Source organism: Vicia villosa, linkage group LG1 (genome assembly GCF_029867415.1).
Source record: "Vicia villosa cultivar HV-30 ecotype Madison, WI linkage group LG1, Vvil1.0, whole genome shotgun sequence".
Taxonomy (NCBI): domain Eukaryota; kingdom Viridiplantae; phylum Streptophyta; class Magnoliopsida; order Fabales; family Fabaceae; genus Vicia; species Vicia villosa.
Window position 1 is genome coordinate 122,525,903 of NC_081180.1, and position 20,227 is coordinate 122,546,129.

Here is a 20,227-nt window from a genome sequence, read left to right on the forward strand (position 1 = left end):
GTTTTTACGTAGTCTTGTTTAAGCACCACTAATATAAATTTCGGTATATTTAACTCGGTCGTCGTATACTATAAAAAAAATTAAGCATTAAGCTATTATTTCATCCCGAATTTGCTAATTCAGATACAATACAACCCTTGTGCTTAGATAACATAACAGGCTTCTCAATACAAAAATAAACTCAATTTAGAAAATATATCGTGCTTTGTTCTGAAGGCAACACCATAGTACAAGTTATAAGAGCTTCAGGGGGTAGCGCTGATATGACTTTCCTCCGAATTGTCTGATGAGTCAGAGATTGATTGTTTTGGATAACAAGGAAAGGAGAAATAATTTCACATTACAAATTGAAGTGCTAACTTGTTTTTTGGAACCGCCAAAGGAAATTATCATTAAATTAGCACAAGTAGTGCAAACACATAGTACAAGAAAACTGCATAATTTATGCAGAAACACACCACTGCAGTCAAAACTTAGGAACTGCATAATACAAAACCAGCAAAAGCAATAAGACACCAAACCAAAATTACAAAGACCAACTAACAAAAACAAAAGATAATTACTCCAAATCCCACCCCAAGACTGTGATGATAATGAGCCAACCGAATAAAAATCGGAAGCAATACTCGCTAAAACATTGTCCCAACAAATTGAAAGTCATACTGTGGTTTTTGGTGGGCTAGAGAATAACATTAGGTTTTCTTCCAAAGTTCTCCGACAACTTCTTTTGGGAACCGGTTCATTTGATCCTTGTTAAGTGCCAAATTGTAGTTATTTTGTGTATGTAAATAGTGGCACTTAACGATACTTTTTGTTAATACCGTTTGAATAATTCCCCGTTTTTGTGTATATTTGTATCGTTTGTGTTTTGTTACGTTTTCGTGTAAATATATACCGTTTGATAGTTTTGTTGTCTTTTTGTAGGTATTTATACGTGTTCGAAGCTTTGAGGAATAAAGTGTCAAAGACACGGCGGCGAGCACGCGATTTTACCAATTCTTCGGCGGACAAAGCTCAAAACAAATATGAGAAAAATCATCAATTTCATTGATATTTATTCATTGTTAGATAGAGCATGAAATAAGCTTTCCAACACTTCGAACCGGGCGCAAATCGGAGTTACGGTTCTCAAGATATGGCCAAAATAAGATTTCATTTTTCTGTTGAGCGGGCTAAGCGGGCTTGACCGCGCTAAGCGCGGTCTGGGAGCATTTTTGACACGTTTGGCAGAAAGTTTGTCGCTTAGCGCGGGTTTTTGGCGCTAAGCGCGGTCTGGCGGCTTAAGACCAATAAAAAACAGCCCGCTTAGCGCGGTGGGCGCGCTTAGCGCGGTCTGCGACTTCAGTTTTTGTATATATGTTGTAAAAACACATTTTTTAGGGTTTTTATCATCTCTTCTTGACAAGTTGAGCTCTGATCCATTTTTGGTAGTTTAGAGCTTGAGGAAACACCATTGGATGCTACACCATGTGGATTGATCATGGATTTGTCTCGATTCCATTGTACCGATGAGATCTTTCCGGTTCATCTTCTCTCTTCCCTTTGTTTCATTCCAATGGTGGGTGTTGTATGTACATTTCTACTCTTATTGTATGTATATTTGTGGATCTTGGGATCGTTTATATATTCGCTTTACAAATCATCATTGTTGTTGTTCTTGATCTTTTTGCTTAAATGTTCTGGATTTGTGGTGTTGCAGACATGGACACCATAGATCTAGATTAGGAATGATAACTGTTAGTTTCTGGGTTGCAGACATGGATTTAGGATTAACAATCGTAATGGGTATCGAGTATAATGCCTCCGTGTTGTTTGATTGGTGGAGAAATCGCTGATGTGAATAGTGTGGTTGAGCTTTCGTTGGTGTTGCAGACATGGGCACCGATGTGGCGTCTCGATTGATGCCCGGTGATGTTGATGCGTATTGTGAGTGTCGAGCGATAGATCTTCAGATTTAAGTATTCGACGGGTAGAACGAAATGCAATTCCATAACTCTTTCTATTAGACTATTGAGATTGTTTATCTGCTTTTATTTACTTTTCCCGCATTTACCTTTCCGCACCCCAAATCATGAAACATAGAACGCGAGATAGTCGAACGACAGTTTTTCTCAACCAATCTCTGTGGACACGATAATTCCCGGATAAATATATCCAAAACTTTTGTTGCTTGCCGCTTTACCGCTTCAACAAAATGGCGCCGTTGCCGGGGATTGGTTTTGAGATTAATCGCACTGCGATGGTTTTGTGTTTTAAGTTTCGTAAATATGTCCATAGCCTATATTTTGTGCATATTCCCATACTTGTGTGTTTTTGTATATCTATACATGTTTATGTTTTCATACTTGTACATGTTTGTGTGTTTGATTTTGTTCCTCTTTACTTTTGCTATTTAGCAAGGTAAAGTTGGCTAAACAAATTGAACTCGGATAGTTCGTAAATTCTAAATCTTCACTTTTCAATTTGTTTAGCCAAATTAGGGATTTTTTAAATTTTGCATTTTATGTATATTATGTTTTTACACATACTTGTATATACTTTTGCTTTTGATTTGTTTGTTAAGTGTTTGGGCAGGACGTTTTCTTTAGGTGGCGTTTGAGGCGAAAGCATTGGCGTACCGCGAGGAAGTTTCTTACCATTCGCGAAAAAAATAAGAGGCGTCGAGCTAACGACGTAAAACGAGCGCTTGTTGGGAGGCACCCCAACGGTTTTATTTTTCTGTTTTTCTGTAAATGAGTAATGTAGGTGTTAAGTGGAGGCACACTGGAATTTCTATTTTATTGCACTGTTTTTTGTCTTTCTGGTGTAGCGCGCTTAGCGCGGTCTGTAGCTTTTGGCTAATGAATTCTTTTTAATGATTCATTTTACTCGCCTTTTTCCCACTTACACCAAGGCTTTATAGTTTTGTATTTTATAGTTATTATTTTAATTCTTTTGTTGTTGTTTAGACTCAAATTTTGGCTTGATTACTTGAAGTCGCATTTGGTAATTCTTCAATTTTGATTGATTCAACATGCCAATTGTGCGGTAATGATTGTTCGAATTTGTACACAGCAAGGTACTCGTTTATCGCTTTCTATAGCATAACATGTTTAGGAGACTTTTCATTTGTACAATTTTCATATTATTCATTCTTTTTACATAACTTGCTCATGACTTGAATCACATTAGTTTCCCCTTTTTACCATAAATGTGAGGTGGCTTTCCATTGTGTATATATGCGAGTGACCGACATTTCTTGTTTTAACTGGATATCATTATGTTTAATTTGTCGTTTGTATTGATTTTGTGAATGCACGAAATTGATCAAGGCACTTGTTTGATTTTGAGCGCAACTACCATAGCCAAATATCAATTCACCTTGTGAGTGTGTGACCATAAGTAACCCCCTTTGAGCCTTTTTGTCAATATCCATATTGTTTTTGCTTAATTCTTGTCTATGAGCGTTTGGTTTTCATTTGTGTATGGATGTTGATTCTTTGTTTTCTTGAACCCTCAACTATGATTTATAGTTTGAATTTTTACCTTGCCTTAGAAAGTAGGGAGTATTCTTATTATGATGATAGTTGTATTCAAGTTGGGGAGAGGATGTTTGCTTACTTATATTGTGGTTGGTGTGAGGTTGTGAAAAGAAAAAAGAAAAAAGAAAAAAGAAAAAAAAATTGTGAAAAAGAAAGAAAAGAAAAAGAAAGAAAAAAGAAAAAAAATTGGAAAAAGAAAAGAACAAAAAGAGTTTGGAATAAGAGTGTGCTAATAAGTATTGTGTTTGGTGTGAAACGTGTGATGAAAAAGAAAGTTGGATTGGAATTGTATTGTTTGAAACTTTGTGGAAGTAATTACTCTTTTAGGTTTAGGCAAATTTTTGTTTCGATTAGCTTTACGACTTATCACTTGTTTGTTAACCGAGCCACATTACAACCTTGAAAGCCCTTGTGATTCGAGTCGTTGCATTTTCAATACTACTTTTAGATGAACGCATAATTTTGTCTATTGTTTGCAAGTTTGTCGGGTGTGTGTCAAAGTCCTCACCTTTCGGTGTTTTTCATCTACCGATGAATTTTTGCTAGGCGTGATTCGTAATTGAGCTTGTTTTGTTTTAGAATGTTTTGTATGATTTTTGTACTTAGGATCCGTTTCATTTTCATGTTGTCATTGTAGGATTGTGGTAAGTATTTACTTTGTTGGTACGTTTTTGTTTGAACCGTAGAATTGTTTCGTTTTTCCAAATCGTGTTGATTCTTGATTCTTTGGATTTTTACTTTTGTGATTTGAGTGTTTAGCCTTGTTTGAGGACAAACAAATTTAAGTTGGGGAGAGTTGTTAAGTGCCAAATTATAGTTATTTTGTGTATGTAAATAGTGGCACTTATCGATACTTTTTGTTAATACCGTTTGAATAATTCCCCGTTTTTGTGTATATTTGTATCGTTTTTGTTTTGTTACGTTTTCGTGTAAATATATACCGTTTGATAGTTTTGTTGTCTTTTTGTAGGTATTTATGCGTGTTCGAAGCTTTGAGGAATAAAGTGTCAAAGACACGGCGGCGAGCACGCGATTTTACCAATTCTTCGGCGGACAAAGCTCAAAACAAATATGAGAAAAATCATCAATTTCATTGATATTTATTCATTGTTAGATAGAGCATGAAATAAGCTTTCCAACGCTTCGAACCGGGCGCAAATCGGAGTTACGGTTCTCAAGATATGGCCAAAATAAGATTTCATTTTTCTGTTGAGCGGGCTAAGCGGGCTTGACCGCGCTAAGCGCGGTCTGGGAGCATTTTTGACACGTTTGGCAGAAAGTTTGGCGCTTAGCGCGGGTTTTTGGCGCTAAGCGCGGTCTGGCGGCTTAAGACCAATAAAAAACAGCCCGCTTAGCGCGGTGGGCGCGCTTAGCGCGGTCTGCGACTTCAGTTTTTGTATATATGTTGTAAAAACACATTTTTTAGGGTTTTTATCATCTCTTCTTGACAAGTTGAGCTCTGATCCATTTTTGGTAGTTTAGAGCTTGAGGAAACACCATTGGATGCTACACCATGTGGATTGATCATGGATTTGTCTCGATTCCATTGTACCGATGAGATCTTTCCGGTTCATCTTCTCTCTTCCCTTTGTTTCATTCCAATGGTGGGTGTTGTATATATATTTCTACTCTTATTGTATGTATATTTGTGGATCTTGGGATCGTTTATATATTCGCTTTACAAATCATCATTGTTGTTGTTCTTGATCTTTTTGCTTAAATGCTCTGGATTTGTGGTGTTGCAGACATGGACACCATAGATCTAGATTAGGAATGATAACTGTTAGTTTCTGGGTTGCAGACATGGATTTAGGATTAACAATCGTAATGGGTATCAAGTATAATGCCTCCGTGTTGTTTGATTGGTGGAGAAATCGCTGATGTGAATAGTGTGGTTGAGCTTTCGTTGGTGTTGCAGACATGGGCACCGATGTGGCGTCTCGATTGATGCCCGGTGATGTTGATGCGTATTGTGAGTGTCGAGCGATAGATCTTCAGATTTAAGTATTCGACGGGTAGAATGAAATGCAATTCCATAACTCTTTCTATTAGACTATTGAGATTGTTTATCTGCTTTTATTTACTTTTCCCGCATTTACCTTTCCGCACCCCAAATCATGAAACATAGAACGCGAGATAGTCGAACGACAGTTTTTCTCAACCAATCTCTGTGGACACGATAATTCCCGGATAAATATATCCAAAACTTTTGTTGCTTGCCGCTTTACCGCTTCAAGAATCCTGTTGATGAAGTAGTATTCATACTCAATTGACAATATGGGAAAATTAAGAAAATTTAATTGACAAGATGGGAAGGTTGAGAAAAATTAATGGAGTAAAACAGCTGGGTCTGCAGCTTACAGTTGAGAACTTCTTAAATTGAAAAGATGGGAAGGTTGATGTAGTAAAACAGCTAGGAACTTTCTCTCCTGCGTGCATCTCCTGTGCTTATATTAGTTTGTTTGGTAGCCTCTCAACCATTGGATTTAGCGCAACATGGATAGCAGAAGGAAACAGCAGGAGACAATCCATTTCCCTAAGGAAGCGAGTTAAGAAATGGTTAACAATACAAAGCCGCAACAATAACTACCACATAATTTTATTGTGAGAACTGTTTTATTTATCTTTTAACGTAATCATTCTATGCATAATGTAAACATAAAAATGAACAAGATTTTAATTCGTGAAACACTGCAAACATATCCCAAGAAAATAAACCCGATCTGTTTTGTACTACAAATATTTTAATGTAATTATAACATTCAATTTGTTTCCATATAAAGATGAGTGTTTCTCTGCACGTTCTAAAATAGTATAGAACCCATGCTTTGAATTTGTTACAGTAAAACAACACATCCATTTAAAATAACTACATTCTAAAACAATTATGAGAGGGAGAGAGCTTATACAAGGAAAGTAAAGATTCTTGATTATCAACTCTTGGTTCATTTATCTTTTTTCTTTTTCTGTGTACTAACCATAAACATTTGCATTCTCATATTAATGAATCAATGTTTTAATGTGGCACATCGATTTGTTGAATATTTTCAAATAATAATATGAGTTTTAATTTTTAAATATGGGTTATTACTTATTACATAATAAATCACCCAAACCGCTTGACATTAATTTTAATAAAAAAAATTTAATGTAACAACAACAATGAATAATTGCTTTAATGTGCCACATCGATTTGTTGAATATTTTCAAATAATAATATGGGTTTTGATTTTCAAATACGGGTTTTTATATAGTAAATTATCCAAACCGCTTGACATTATTTTTAAGAAAAAAATATTGTAAGGTAAAGATGGAACGACAATGAATGATTGTTTTAATGTGGCGCATCGATTTTGTTGAATATTTTTAAATGATAATATGATTTCTTATATAATAAATCACCCAAACCGCTTGAGATTACATAATAAATATATAACTATATACAAAGGAAATACATCTTTTTGGGCTGATCTATTTTTTTTTCCAAATTTACCTTTTTAATTTTGCCAAATATTTTTTAAAAATTCAATTTTTTTATTATTTAAAAATGGTAAAAAAAACTTAACCGTAAAAGAGGAAGTTAAGTAAGTGGATTATGCTCATGCCTCATATTCTTTCGTAACTACCCTCAATTTTTCAAGTACAAGTAACTCTCTCTTTCATTTTATACAATCAGATGTCTTCACAAAAAAGTAAAACATTTTCTCATATATATCATTCAATTTGTTCATAACATTCACTCATAAAAAAGTAATTGAAAACTTTACGCACTTTTTTGTGTTTTTTTTTTTTATGTTTTTCCTATCCAAATCATGAGAAAAGAGATTACCGTATGAATTAAGAATTACTCTACATTAAGATCAAAGGAAAAATCAAGAATACCATTTGTTTATAAGTTTGGATTTATCTCCAATTTTTTTCAATTTAAATGTTTTTAATACTCAATGGTTGGATAATCTTGACAACATAGATAATGTTGACTACATGAATGTTTTTGTTTATTGTTTTACGGCAATAGGGATTTGGCCAATGTTTACAATTACATATCATTATTAATAATTATTTTATGGAAAATTTACTTCTCTAGTTTTTTTTCTCATTGGTGTTAAGATTTATTTTTATGGTTGTTTCTCATGCTTCAATTGACCAGATATGATATGCAAAGTGATTGTAATGGTTTAAGAGGGTGAAAAGACTAAAATTTGTTTAATTCATAATTGACGTCTATTTATTTTGTATAAATTATTTTATTTAGTCTTTTGAAAACAAAATAGAGGACTATATTGTATTTAAGTTTTCAATACTCACGTGTTCTTTTGCATTACTTTAAGAATGGTATTGATACTCATTTATTTTATGAATATAAATATATATATATATATATATATATATATATATATATATATATATATATATATATATATATATATATATATATATAGAGAGAGAGAGAGAGAGAGAGAGAGAGACTCTCTCTGAGTCACTCTAGGTTTATATACACGTCTTTATATTTTCTTATCAAAAAAACTTTGGCCCGTCCCGCAAAAAAGATTAGTTACTAACATCGTAAGACTGCACAAATGAATGCTTACTTTCAGACCACGATAAATTGTTGGGATTTTTTTGTTCTATTCTCGGCACTCTAGAGAGAGATAGAGAGAGAGTCTCATTAAAAGATATACACGCGTTTTTTTTTTTTGACAGGAAGATATACACGCGTTTATATTTCTCTGTTGTGCGCATAAAAAAAAGTGGACAAACGGGCACGGAGGTGCCCGTTTGGACGCTAGTCTAATATAAATATTATTTAATATGTATACCCATATGATTCAACATCCCATATCCATAACATGTGAGATATGATCATCAATTTACTCACATAATAGTTTTATGCGTTATTATTATCCTATTTAAAAATAATGGTAACTATTAAATTATAATTTATTTTATCCTATTTTGTCTTTTATGCCCCTTTAGTGTAACTAATAGAGTTGTTACACTTGTAACTATGTCAACTATTTTGTAGCAAGTTACACATTATTTAAAGGTTAGGCATTGCCACTTGTAATTAGGAATTCAAATTATTTTACTGAACCTTCAATAAAGTTTCTTTTTTAGTGTATATTTTTCAGATGTTAATATGGTATCAATATGATATTACTCTGATTTTTTCCTTCACCGTTACGTTTTCCCTTTTCCCTTTCCATCCACACCATTGTGGTTGTGTCAGTCTATCTCACAGTGTTACTAATTGGGCTCACAATCAATATTGTGATCAGATTCTAATCTTTATGTTTTCCCCACCACACACATGCATCGACCTTATTCGCTCAACCAAGATTATGCTATTTCTCCATCTCAACGAAGATAATCAAACAAATCAGGTTTAATATCACAAAATCATTTTCTTTCTCTCTCTACTTTTCTACATTTCTCCCGCCTCTCTGTATATCCTTCATAACTTCAATATTTTTCTAGAAATCTTTGAAGATACATTCAAATCTTCAAAATTCATAAACTCATATATTCAACCCTTTCCCAAAAATCTTTGAAGATACATTCAAATCTTCAAAAATTCAAAACCCAAAAACCACTTTATTCATACCTTTCCCAAAAATCTTTGAAGATACAATCAAATCTTCAAAGATTCAAAACCCAAAAACCTCTATATTCACAGCTTTCCCCGAAATCTTTGAAGATAAATTCAAATCTTCAAATATTCAAAACCCATAAACCCTATATTCATACATTTCCCAAAAATCTTTGAAGACATTTTCATGCCTTCAAAATTCTTAAACTTAGAAACACACAATATTCAAACAACATGTTCTTCAGAAACCAAATCAAAAATCCAAACTTCATCAAAACCATTTTCAACTGATGATGAACTCCATTTTTGACAACTCACCTCCTTCCACACCACCCCTGAAACTTCCATGTATACGACCTTAAAATACAACACCAATAATGCTAATCATTCCTACCAAACAAACATGCTAGATCCGTTCTACATGCACCCTAGCGACGATCCTGGTATCACCATTGCCACCCCATCCATGAACAACAAAATCTTTCATTTCTGGTCTCGTTCAATTAAACTTGTGATTCGCTCCAAGAACAAATTGGGGTTTCTTGATGGAACCCTAATTTAATATAACTCAGTGGATTGCACCGCTATAACACAATGGTTATGGCATGACTCATAAATTCTATTGAACTTGAGATCGCTGAAAACATTTTGTGGATGAATATCGCTCATGAAATCTGGAAAGACTTACATGATCCATATTAATAAGTCAATGGTTTTAGGATATTTTACCTTCAAGAAGAAATATTCACTCTCAAACAAAGTGATTCAATAAAAACTCAATAATTTACATCTCTGGAAAAATTATGGCAGAAGCTAGAAAACTTTCTCTCTATCCCAAATTGTGTGTGCACTATTAAGTGCTCTTGTAACCTCCTTCAATTTATCAAACAGTATCGTGAGAATGACTATGTCATTCGCCTCTTTAAAGGTCTGAATGGACAATACTCCACAATTCAATTCAACATTATGCTTATTCAGCCCATTCCCCCATAAACAAAGTATTCTCTCTCCTTATTCAACAAGAGTGCCAATTCACAGCTCCCATTGAAGAATACAAGTTAATAGCTCAAGTTTCCAAGCCCTTCAACAAAGCTAAAACCTTGGGACTCCAACAACAAATCAACTTCAACTATTCGTGGATGAGGTATCAAGATACACATAGTGTCATAAACCTTGTCACACGATAGAAGTGTGCTTCAAAAAGCACGGTTTACCCCCTGTTTAGTATTGTTTTTAGTAAACAAGTCACGAGATTCAATTCACTTGCAGGATCAAACTCGAAAAATCCTAAAGGACATTTTTGTGTGAAATGCTTGAGAATGTGTGTTAGTGCTTAAAGATTTAGTGTTTGAATTTAGAGCAACTGAATGAAAATTCAAAGAAGTAAAATGCATAATTGCTTGAAAGGATAAAGTAAATGAAGAAAGACAGTCACTACAATATTTAGGCTCTACAGCAACAATTAGAAAACGTTGCCAGAACTTTGGAAAGTGTTGCCTAAAGGAATAGGGGACGTTTTCTAGGCGTCTCTTGTGCGAGCATTTCCTATTCTCAAAGGCGACGTTTTTTTCTCATTCTTTAGGCACGCTATTTAAAAACGTCGCCTAAACCAAAGGAATAGGGGACGATTATTAGTGGCCTTTAAGGCGATTACCTTTCCATGACATGGAGCATGAGTTGATGTAGAGGAATGCAATTGTTGTGTCATATCCTTTGGGGAACTATTAGCATCTCCATGAGATAATCCTAACAAATCTTCGATTGACTCCATATTAATTTGAGGATTTCATTGTTGTATTAAGGTCTTAAAAGCATTTTGCAATCTATCAATATGATCTTGAAACTCGTGCCTTAATATAAAGACCTCTTCACTATGTGCTTGTTTCAAAGCATTAATCTCCACCTTTCGCTTTAAGGAAGTTTTAGTTACGTTTCTCCCATAACAGCGTACCTTGCCAAGACACTTCTTTCCAAAAACAACTTTAAAAGCTTCTGTGTCACTTTCCTCCTTTTCAACCATTTCTTGAAGTTGGGACTAGTATAAATTACAAGAAAATATTAACTACTATTATAGACAATGTTAGCCGACTATATTAAATAAATATATTATATAAATAATGTTACATACAATTACTTTTCTAGTTTCTACATCCAGTTCCTTTCCTTTATTTCCTTTTCGAGTTTCAACAAACATTTCTGATTGAGTGGGCTCTCTTTTTTCCTTTTCACGCTGCACAAATCAAAATAATTCCATAACAAAACAACCAATGAATTAAAATGCCTATTTACAGAAATAAGACATGAATTAAAATGCTCAGAGAACCATTTATCCAAGGAACACTTTAATTGAGCAAAGAACCATTCATACAAGGAATACTTTATTTAGAAGGAAAGAAAGTTACCACTTTTCCACGACTCAAAGCAAAGTTTTTGGGACCCATTCTATGCATCCACTTTAGTTGAGCTCTATTTCTAGTGTTATTGTCACTTATTGTCTACATTTAAATTTGACGAAATTATTATAATAAATCTTACTTGATTATGACATACATAGAAAGGTGAAAAATCATACACATACATAACAAATTTATTAATCTTACTTGTATAGCTTCCTTACTCTAATAATCACAAAGACTCTTAAATTGAGCTATGGGAACCTTTGCTGGACGATTTTTGAGTCTCTTAGTCATGTTGGAATACTTCTAAAAAATGATTCTTCTTAATAGTGTGCTTATATCTTCTCCATGCATCTCTAACTGTGGTCTTAACCCAATCTCGTGCTTCAACCGGCAAGATAAACTTCTGCTAAAAAATTATAAGATAAGACAAGATCAAGAAATAAAACATTTTTTTTTGAATAATTAGACATTCAAATTCACAGATACACTCATACATTAGTATATCTCCATAAACGGTTTTTATTATCGTTTGGAATTCCTGACCAATTGATGTAACGCAGAGGACAAAATGTTGAGTTCCTAGCCAATGTTTCCAAGAAGAGGCTCAAGTCAGATACTACTTTATCACTAGGACCAATTGGATGACCATCCTCATTAAAGTCACTTTTGCTCGCTCTTCCAAAGTTCTTGCATGAATCTTTTTGCATAAAGTTTTCCCACGAGTTTTTCTTTGGGATGCTCCTATAAAGTAATCAATACAACAACATGATATCACATGTTTGTTACCAATTTTTAGATAATACATGAAATAATTATTATGAAATACGAAACTAATTACCTTTTTGTAACATTGAAGAGATGTAGCCTTTTATTATAAATAAGATAACACTCTAAAAATGACCCCAGAAATATTTAAGGGGACAATTATCAAACATTGTTAAAGAAATAGTATAATGACACACCAAAATCGTCTCCAAAGTATTTAAGGGGACAATTATCAAACATTACTAAAGAAATACTATAATAACACTCCAAAAACGTCCCCAAAAGTATTTTAGGCAACAATTATCAATGGTTGCAGATATATTTTTGGCAACAGCCATAAATCGTCGCCTACACGAATTTTAGGCAACAATTTTTACATGTTACTTAAAAAAGTGTCCCCGAACCATTAGATCTTAAAATAAATGGTGGAGATTATGGATCAATATTTTTCTCTCTCTCCTCCATCATTTATTTTAATAATGGAGGAGAGAGAAAAAAATATTGACATATAATCTGCACCATTTATTTTAAAATCTAATGTTTCAAGTTCATTCTCATATAAAAATGTCATTCTCATATGATACGTTATATATATATATATATATATATATATATATATATATATATATATATATATATATATATATATATTTGCACCATTTGATGAGATCGTACTATATTCTGGATGGTTGACTTTCAGTTCGACCATTATTGTTCGTTAACTCCCGGAACGGGTCATGCATCAGTTTGACTACCAGCAGCTGATAACTCGCCACCCTTATGACTCCGCTCCTATCGTCATGACTCGTCGACAGCTAGATGATGTCTTTGCAGACTGGGAGTATCACATGGTTCCTGACGAGGCTCGGGCGACCAGATCAGAGGTAGACTGGAGCTGCGTCGACATGTATATGACCTGGTACTACAGAGTGTCACGCCCATACATGATTCCCACTGCACCAGGATAACCCAGACCAGCCCACGAGGAGATTTTACGGACTCATCAGGCTTAGTTGGACCACACTCAAGATGTTCTTCCTCGTTGTCGTCAGATAGCTGACATGGACCGGACATGCATTATAGATGGTTTCTTTTCTGAGGGGTCTGATGCCAGGCGTGTAGTGGATGATACGATTAGGCTGGCAAAGAAGGCATTTTTATATCATCGACATCATTGCAAGACAGATGGGGCACTTGAATGTAGAGGCAGAGTAGCTAGCAGACAACATGGTAGACACAGAGGCGAAGGCGGGGGCAGAGGAGAGACGCAGGATGATGTCTGACACACAGTAGTGATGCCTGTGATTTTTTTATATCTGTATTTTGACTTCATTTATATACGTTACTTTGATTATGTATTCGACATGTTGGCCGACGATTTTTATGATGTATTTTTTTGTGTACTATTTACTATTGCCTTTAAATTACATTACTTTAATTTACTATACTTTGATTTTCCCTTTTTGTTGTAAAAATCGAGTTTTAGAGTGAAATGTATGTGATTTAAAAATATAGCAGAATATTCATTAGGTACATCTACAGAACACTCTGTTTTTAATACGTTCCATAGATGTACCTACGTAGTAATTGTTGAACTGAAATAATTTAAATTAAGCCAACATTTATTATGTTTTGTAACGTTTTCGTAGATGTATCTACGGAAAAAAAAAATTTTTTAAAAAACTTTTAGATATGCATCTACAAAATTAGAAAATATAATTAGAATTTCATCCGATAACCGATAGAATTACAATTACGAGGTGTAATAAAATATTTTTTAAAATTGTAAAAAAGGAAAATAAACATGAATACCATATAATAAAAAAATGGCGCACGTATACAAATTGGCATAGGATCCTTCACAGCTAATACGAGTATTCTACTAATACTCGTACAAGTAAAAAAATCAATAACATTATATTTTTCATATAATATTAAATTAAGCTTTTTATATAAATAATGATACTAAACTAATCTGTAAAACGTCATAGAAAACAGAGTCACTTTTCAGTTTCTCCAAATCCAAGAAAAGAGAAAGAATATCATCAGTGACAGTGGGAGGGTGGATGGTAAATGAAAGTATTAAATATTAATTACTTTTTTCATATGAAATGAAATGCAATATCTAACGGATTAAATTAAGTCTGACAATTGATTTAGATCGCATGTACTTTTTCTTACAACAAGTATTGATTAATTTGATTAACTTATTTAAAAGAAACTGAAATAATCAAGGTAAGATAAGTGATTGATGGCATCGCAGTTGCTTACCTAATAAGCTGTACATTACTGATGCCTTCGCTCGCACATGTCCTTTTCATCATCTCTACGTCTTTAGGAAATTTCAACTAAATATATGTAGTACAAAACAAAGTACTAATATACATAACATATATGGCTTACTTCCCAAACAATATTTTTGCAAAGCAAAGAAAAAGAGAATTTAAAAGAATAATTAAATATATATTGAATTGATTAGGAGCGTTGAGATTTGAGAATTGTTTTTATCAATAATCATATTTAAAAAAAAAATTCTAAAATAACTAATTTTTTCAAAATATTTACATAAATGTCCCAAAAAAAAAGAGACTATTTTAACACGTTGTCGTCAGGGAGGTGGCGATAACACTACATCCTCACTGAATTCGCCAGTGGACTTGGCGACAACGTCTAAAATTTGGGTTAAGTCGCCACCCCCAGCGACAACACCCATTCTTTTTTTTTTCCAATTTTTTTACTTAAATTATTTTACCTATTTTATTTTACTATTTTGGCCATTATATTTATTTACTTAAATTTTTTATGTAGAAAAGTAATATAAATAAAAGAAACTACGATTTTATATTAATAAAAAAACTACAATTACATTAATCATAAGAATTAAATTTTGGATGACCTAGTGCGGGTGATCCTAGTACGATCTGTACGGAGGAGGTCTAATAACTCGTTAAGACGGCTCACGAGTTGGTAGTGCTCCCTTATTCCTACGACGTACCCCTCTATCTGGTTCCTCTTGTGTTTGGGTCGATGGCCCTTCAATGCACACCGGGTCTACAAAATCTGTCAGCCGACCTTGACCTCTAGAATTCCCGCTATAGGATAGGCGGGTGCCCGCGGAACCTTCAAAGCTTTGTCTTGGTGGGACAAACCGGCTCCTGGTGGGTGCGGCCTAAAAATTTGGTCTCTGATAGTTGGTGCTTGAATCGGGTTGGTTAAAATACAATGGTTGTGGTGGTGTGTTGAGGTCAAATGGTTGGTTGGAGTACTGTGATGTTTGTTGGTTGAATGAGTTGTATGACTGGTATTCTTCATGTATGACTGTGTCGGGGGTAAGTGGTTGTGATCTGGAGGAGCCCCCCACATTGGTGTCTTGGAAGCGTTGGTGGCGGGGTTGAGTTTGTGGTTGGAATTGAGATTATGGTTGAGTTTGAAAATATTGTTGTTGTTGGTAGTGTTGGAATTGTTGTTGTTGTTGTCGGTAAATTGGTTGTTGTTGGTAATTTGGTTGGTTGTTGTTGTTGGTAATATTGTTGGAAATATTGTGGTTGTTGTTGTTCGAAATTTTGTGGATGTTGTTGGTAATTTTGTGGTTGTTGTTGGAAAATTTGGGGTTGTTGTTGTTGAAAATACGATTGTTGTGCTCGCGGGTCTTCCAAATAGGATGGGTCAGACACAAACCTTTCATGATTTGTAACCAATTTGTAACTGTTGGCATATTTAGATGTTGGTTTCATTTCGGTCGGCGCCACAGGGAAATGCAGGACAGTGTTGGAACGACGGGCCCATATTTTACGGGTGTCTTTAGCGAATGACTTCCAATTTGCTATGTACTACTGCTGGCTGACCTTTTTCAGATGCCAAGGTTCCAAAAACTCAGGGGGATCAGGGATATTTTGATGCATGCCGAATTGGAGTTTCACACGGTCACAATACTCACCTCTAGCGCACTTCACAACACTTAATTTGGGGGAGGATGAGCCATTGTCTGATATGTTCTACAACCCGTATATGAGGTCAGACGAGGAGTTAAAAAAGGGTGACACATTCCGTTCAAAGGAAGATTATATGCCAGCAATCAAAAACTAGCACTTAGCAAACTGTGTTGATTTCGGTGTTGATCGCTCAAATCCAGAAAGATGCACTATTTTGTGCAGAAACCCGGAGTGTGGGTACATGCTTAAGGCATCATTTAAGAAGAAAGTTAATGCTTGGGTGATAGGTTCCATTTCTCAAGCCCACACTTGCTTTAACACAAATATGGCGCAAGATCATCACAAATTAAGTCATGACATGATATGTCATACCATAATACCTCTCGTAGATGTTGACCCGTCACTGAAGGTGAAGACGATTATCTCCCATTGCGTTTCTGTATTCAAATATAGACCATCATACAAAAAAGCTTGGTTAGCAAAATAGAAGGCAATTCAAATGATCTACGACAACTGGGAGGAATCCTATAAACAACTTCCTCGCTACTTGGTTGCACTTCAACTATATTCACCTAGGACGGTTACTATATTGGAAACACTGCCGGCACAATCCCAAGACGGAACCTCTCTTTAAGGTAATAGAATCTTCCATAGACTTTTCTGGGTGTTTCAACCATGCATCATCGGATTTGGTTTTTGCAAGCCGGTTATTCAAATTGATGGAACCTGATTGTATGGGAAATACAAAGGAATGTTACTGATGGCGGTCGCACAAGATGGAAACAACAATATTTTCCCAATAGTCTTTGCTCTGGTAGAAGGAGAAACAGTTGCTGCTTGGAGTTTCTTTCTCAAGAATCTCAGAAATCAAGATGCTCGACAACCTGATATTTGTTTGATTTCGGACAGACACACTTCTATTGACAACGCATACAACAATCCGACAAATGGTTGGCACGACCCCCCGTCTACGCATGTCTACAACATTAAGCATATCGCACAAAGTTTTATGCGAGAGATCAAAGATAAATTTTTTAAGAACCATTAAGTGAATGTGGGGTATGCCTTAAACCAACCTGGATTTCAATACTACCGCCGTGAAATAGCATTGTCAAATCCAGATGCGGGGAGGTGGATTGATAGCATTGACAGAGCGAAATGGACTAGGTCATACGACGATGAGGCGAGGTGGGGCCACATGACTACAAATCTTGTGGAATTGATGAACGGCGTTTTCAAGGGCATACGAAACCTACCTGTAAAGGATTTGGTAAGTGCGACATATTTTCGGATGGCAACTTTGTTCACCACAAGCGGTAAGCGGTGGAATTCAGTGTTATAGACACAGCAGGTGTACAGCTATGTCTGCATGAAATGTGTGCAACACGAATCTTCCCAGGGAAACACTCATCGAGTTACAGAGTTCGACCGCCAAGGCCACACCTTCAGTGCCAAAGAAACAATTGACCACAACCAGGGGCTGGCACGACAACAGTATCGGGTCTCAATCCCAGATCGTTGGTGCGACTGTGGCCAATTTCAAGCCTATCGTATGCCTTGCTCCCATGTCATTGCAGCATGTTCACATAGTCACTTTGATGCATTATCATTGGTATCACCCATTTATAAGGTATCAGTATTGCTCAACATATTCAACAATTACTTTCCGGTGGTAGCGATGGAGGCATATTGGCCTGTGTACCACGGGGAAACGGTTTGGAACAACGATTTAATGTGTCGGAATAAAAGCGGTAGACCAAAAAGCAAGTGTATTAGAACCGAAATGGACGCCACTGAAAAAATGCAAAGGAAGTGTAGTATATTTCGTGAGGTTGAACATAATAAGAACAAGTGTCCCAATCGTGGATCTAGCTCCACAACATAGTTGTTAGGTTCAATGTTATTTGTAATTTATTTTACCAATGAAATTGACTCTTTTTTTCATTAGTTAAATGAGTTACAACATACATGGAAAACAACATAAACAATAACATGAAATAAAATTTCAACTAAAAGCAACAATTGAAAAAACAACAGAATGACTAAAACAACAACAACACAAACAATTAAAATCTAAGAAATTACAACGGTTAAAACAATGTCATCTGTTCCATCCATCATTTGTTCAGTATCAAGGTCGTTTTTCACTTCAACCCACCAACGTACCGTATTTCCGGTCATAAGCGAGACCCTTGTTCTAAGCCTTTGGATCCTTTTGATTTCTTCCCCGTGACTGTACTCCCCCTCTAACTGTGACATCAGAGTCCTCTTCAGGTTGTTGAATGTTCCAAAACGTAACCGACATAGGGGGTTTGACCGGAGAGAAAATAGCATGTCCATTCCTTCTACGATATTCCGGTTCTGGCTCGGGACGACTAGATGATGTTCGCTGCCATAAATAGGGCCTTATGCGAGACATGAACAATAATATGCAGGGAAAATGAGAAAATTTGTGGAGAAATGAATGAATTTTCATGGAGGAATGGGCTGCTATTTATAGGAAAAAAATTTCTCAAATGAGTGTTTTCGCCACCCAAGGAGGCGACTTAGGCCCACATATGATAATAATTCCCCAGCTAGAGTGGCGACATGGTCCAAAAACAAGTGGGCCAACAAATGAAGAAATAAAGTAAATATAATAGGTAAAATAATTTAAGTAAAAAAATTGAAAAAAAAAAGGAATGAGTGTTGTCGCCAGGGGGTGGCGTCTTGGCCCAAATTTTAGACGTTGTCGCCAGGCCCACTGGCGAATTCAGTGAGGATGTAGTGTTGTCACCACCCCCTGGCGACAACGTGTTAAAATAGTCATTTTTTGGACATTTATGTAACTATTTTGAAAAGTTGGTTATTTTGATTTTTTTTAAATATGGTTATTGATAAAAAAAAAAATAGAGATTTGAGAATATAACAAGTTTTAGTGTGGAGAAAATAGTTTATATAGGATATGAATAAGGTGGTTTGAGCATTTATAAGTGGGAGAACTCACTCACCTATAATTTTAAGATTTTAGGTAGATAAGTGGTGTGTCTCTGACAATGATGTGTCTCAAATTAAAAACAAAATTACTCTCTCATTGATCCTCGAGTTGCCTCCAACATATTTATATAAGTACTACCTTAATTAACTTGCTAATTATTTCGAGGTAGTAAACCATTCACTTTCTTAAGTCTTTAAAAATTGTCAATTTTGATTACACATGTGTTTGATTCTACCATGAAAAGACTTGATTTTAGATGAATTGATTATATAAAATTTATTCTATTTAAAATTAAGTTGAATATAAAGTGATTTATGGTTGGATACATTTATATAGAAATAAATTGAACAATAAATTTAATGTAAAAATCACTTTTAAATTTCAAAGGTACAAATTATAGGTTCAAATAGAATTAATTCTAGAGGTAGAATCAATTATACTTTAAACGAACCAAACATCTTAAAATTATTCAAAAATCGATTCAACATCTCTAGAATTATTTTGACTCTTCTAAAACATAAATCAAACATACACTATATTTGTAATTAAGTCTGTCAATTGTTTTTCAGTTAAGCAATTGACCTCCTTCAGCACTTCCTAGTTGACTTGTTCTTTAAGAAAACAAAATTTTGCTTCAATGTGCTTACCATGCAGCATAGAATTTCTAGTCAAATCAATTATTTCAAATTAAGTCATCATTTGTTCCTTGAAATTTGCAATTTTAACTATGTTGCTGCATGTGATTAATAAATCATCCACATATAGGCATATTAACAACTTTCATGAGTTATTCAAACTCTTCACATACACGCCATATTTTGACGCACACTTCTCAAATTTTTAGTGTACTAAGAATCCATCTATTATCATATTTCAAGCTCTTGGTGCTTGTTTAAGCTCAAATATAAATTTGCCTTCATCATTTTACTTCATTATCCTAAGGAGTGTCATGATTTACTAATCGATTGGCAATGCACCAATCGATTGATTATACTAAAAATAATTGATTACCGAGTTACAAATGATAAGGAAAGATATCGAGT

At 34.7% G+C, this 20,227-nt stretch overlaps 1 long non-coding RNA gene across 3 annotated transcripts; it reads right to left on the reverse strand.

Moving 5' to 3' along the window:
• Nucleotides 1–9,445: 9,445 nt before the first annotated feature.
• Nucleotides 9,446–12,305, reverse strand: LOC131615928 (uncharacterized). Of its 3 annotated transcripts, none has more exons than XR_009287972.1 (5): nucleotides 12,005–12,305; nucleotides 11,729–11,913; nucleotides 11,514–11,606; nucleotides 11,240–11,341; nucleotides 9,446–11,146 (listed from the first exon to the last, which is right to left on the reverse strand). It is a non-coding gene; the product is annotated as an uncharacterized LOC131615928 (long non-coding RNA). The 3 variants fall into 3 exon arrangements; XR_009287973.1 differs by having other exon boundaries at nucleotides 11,712–11,916; XR_009287971.1 differs by having other exon boundaries at nucleotides 9,448–11,146; nucleotides 11,712–11,913.
• Nucleotides 12,306–20,227: the final 7,922 nt, after the last annotated feature.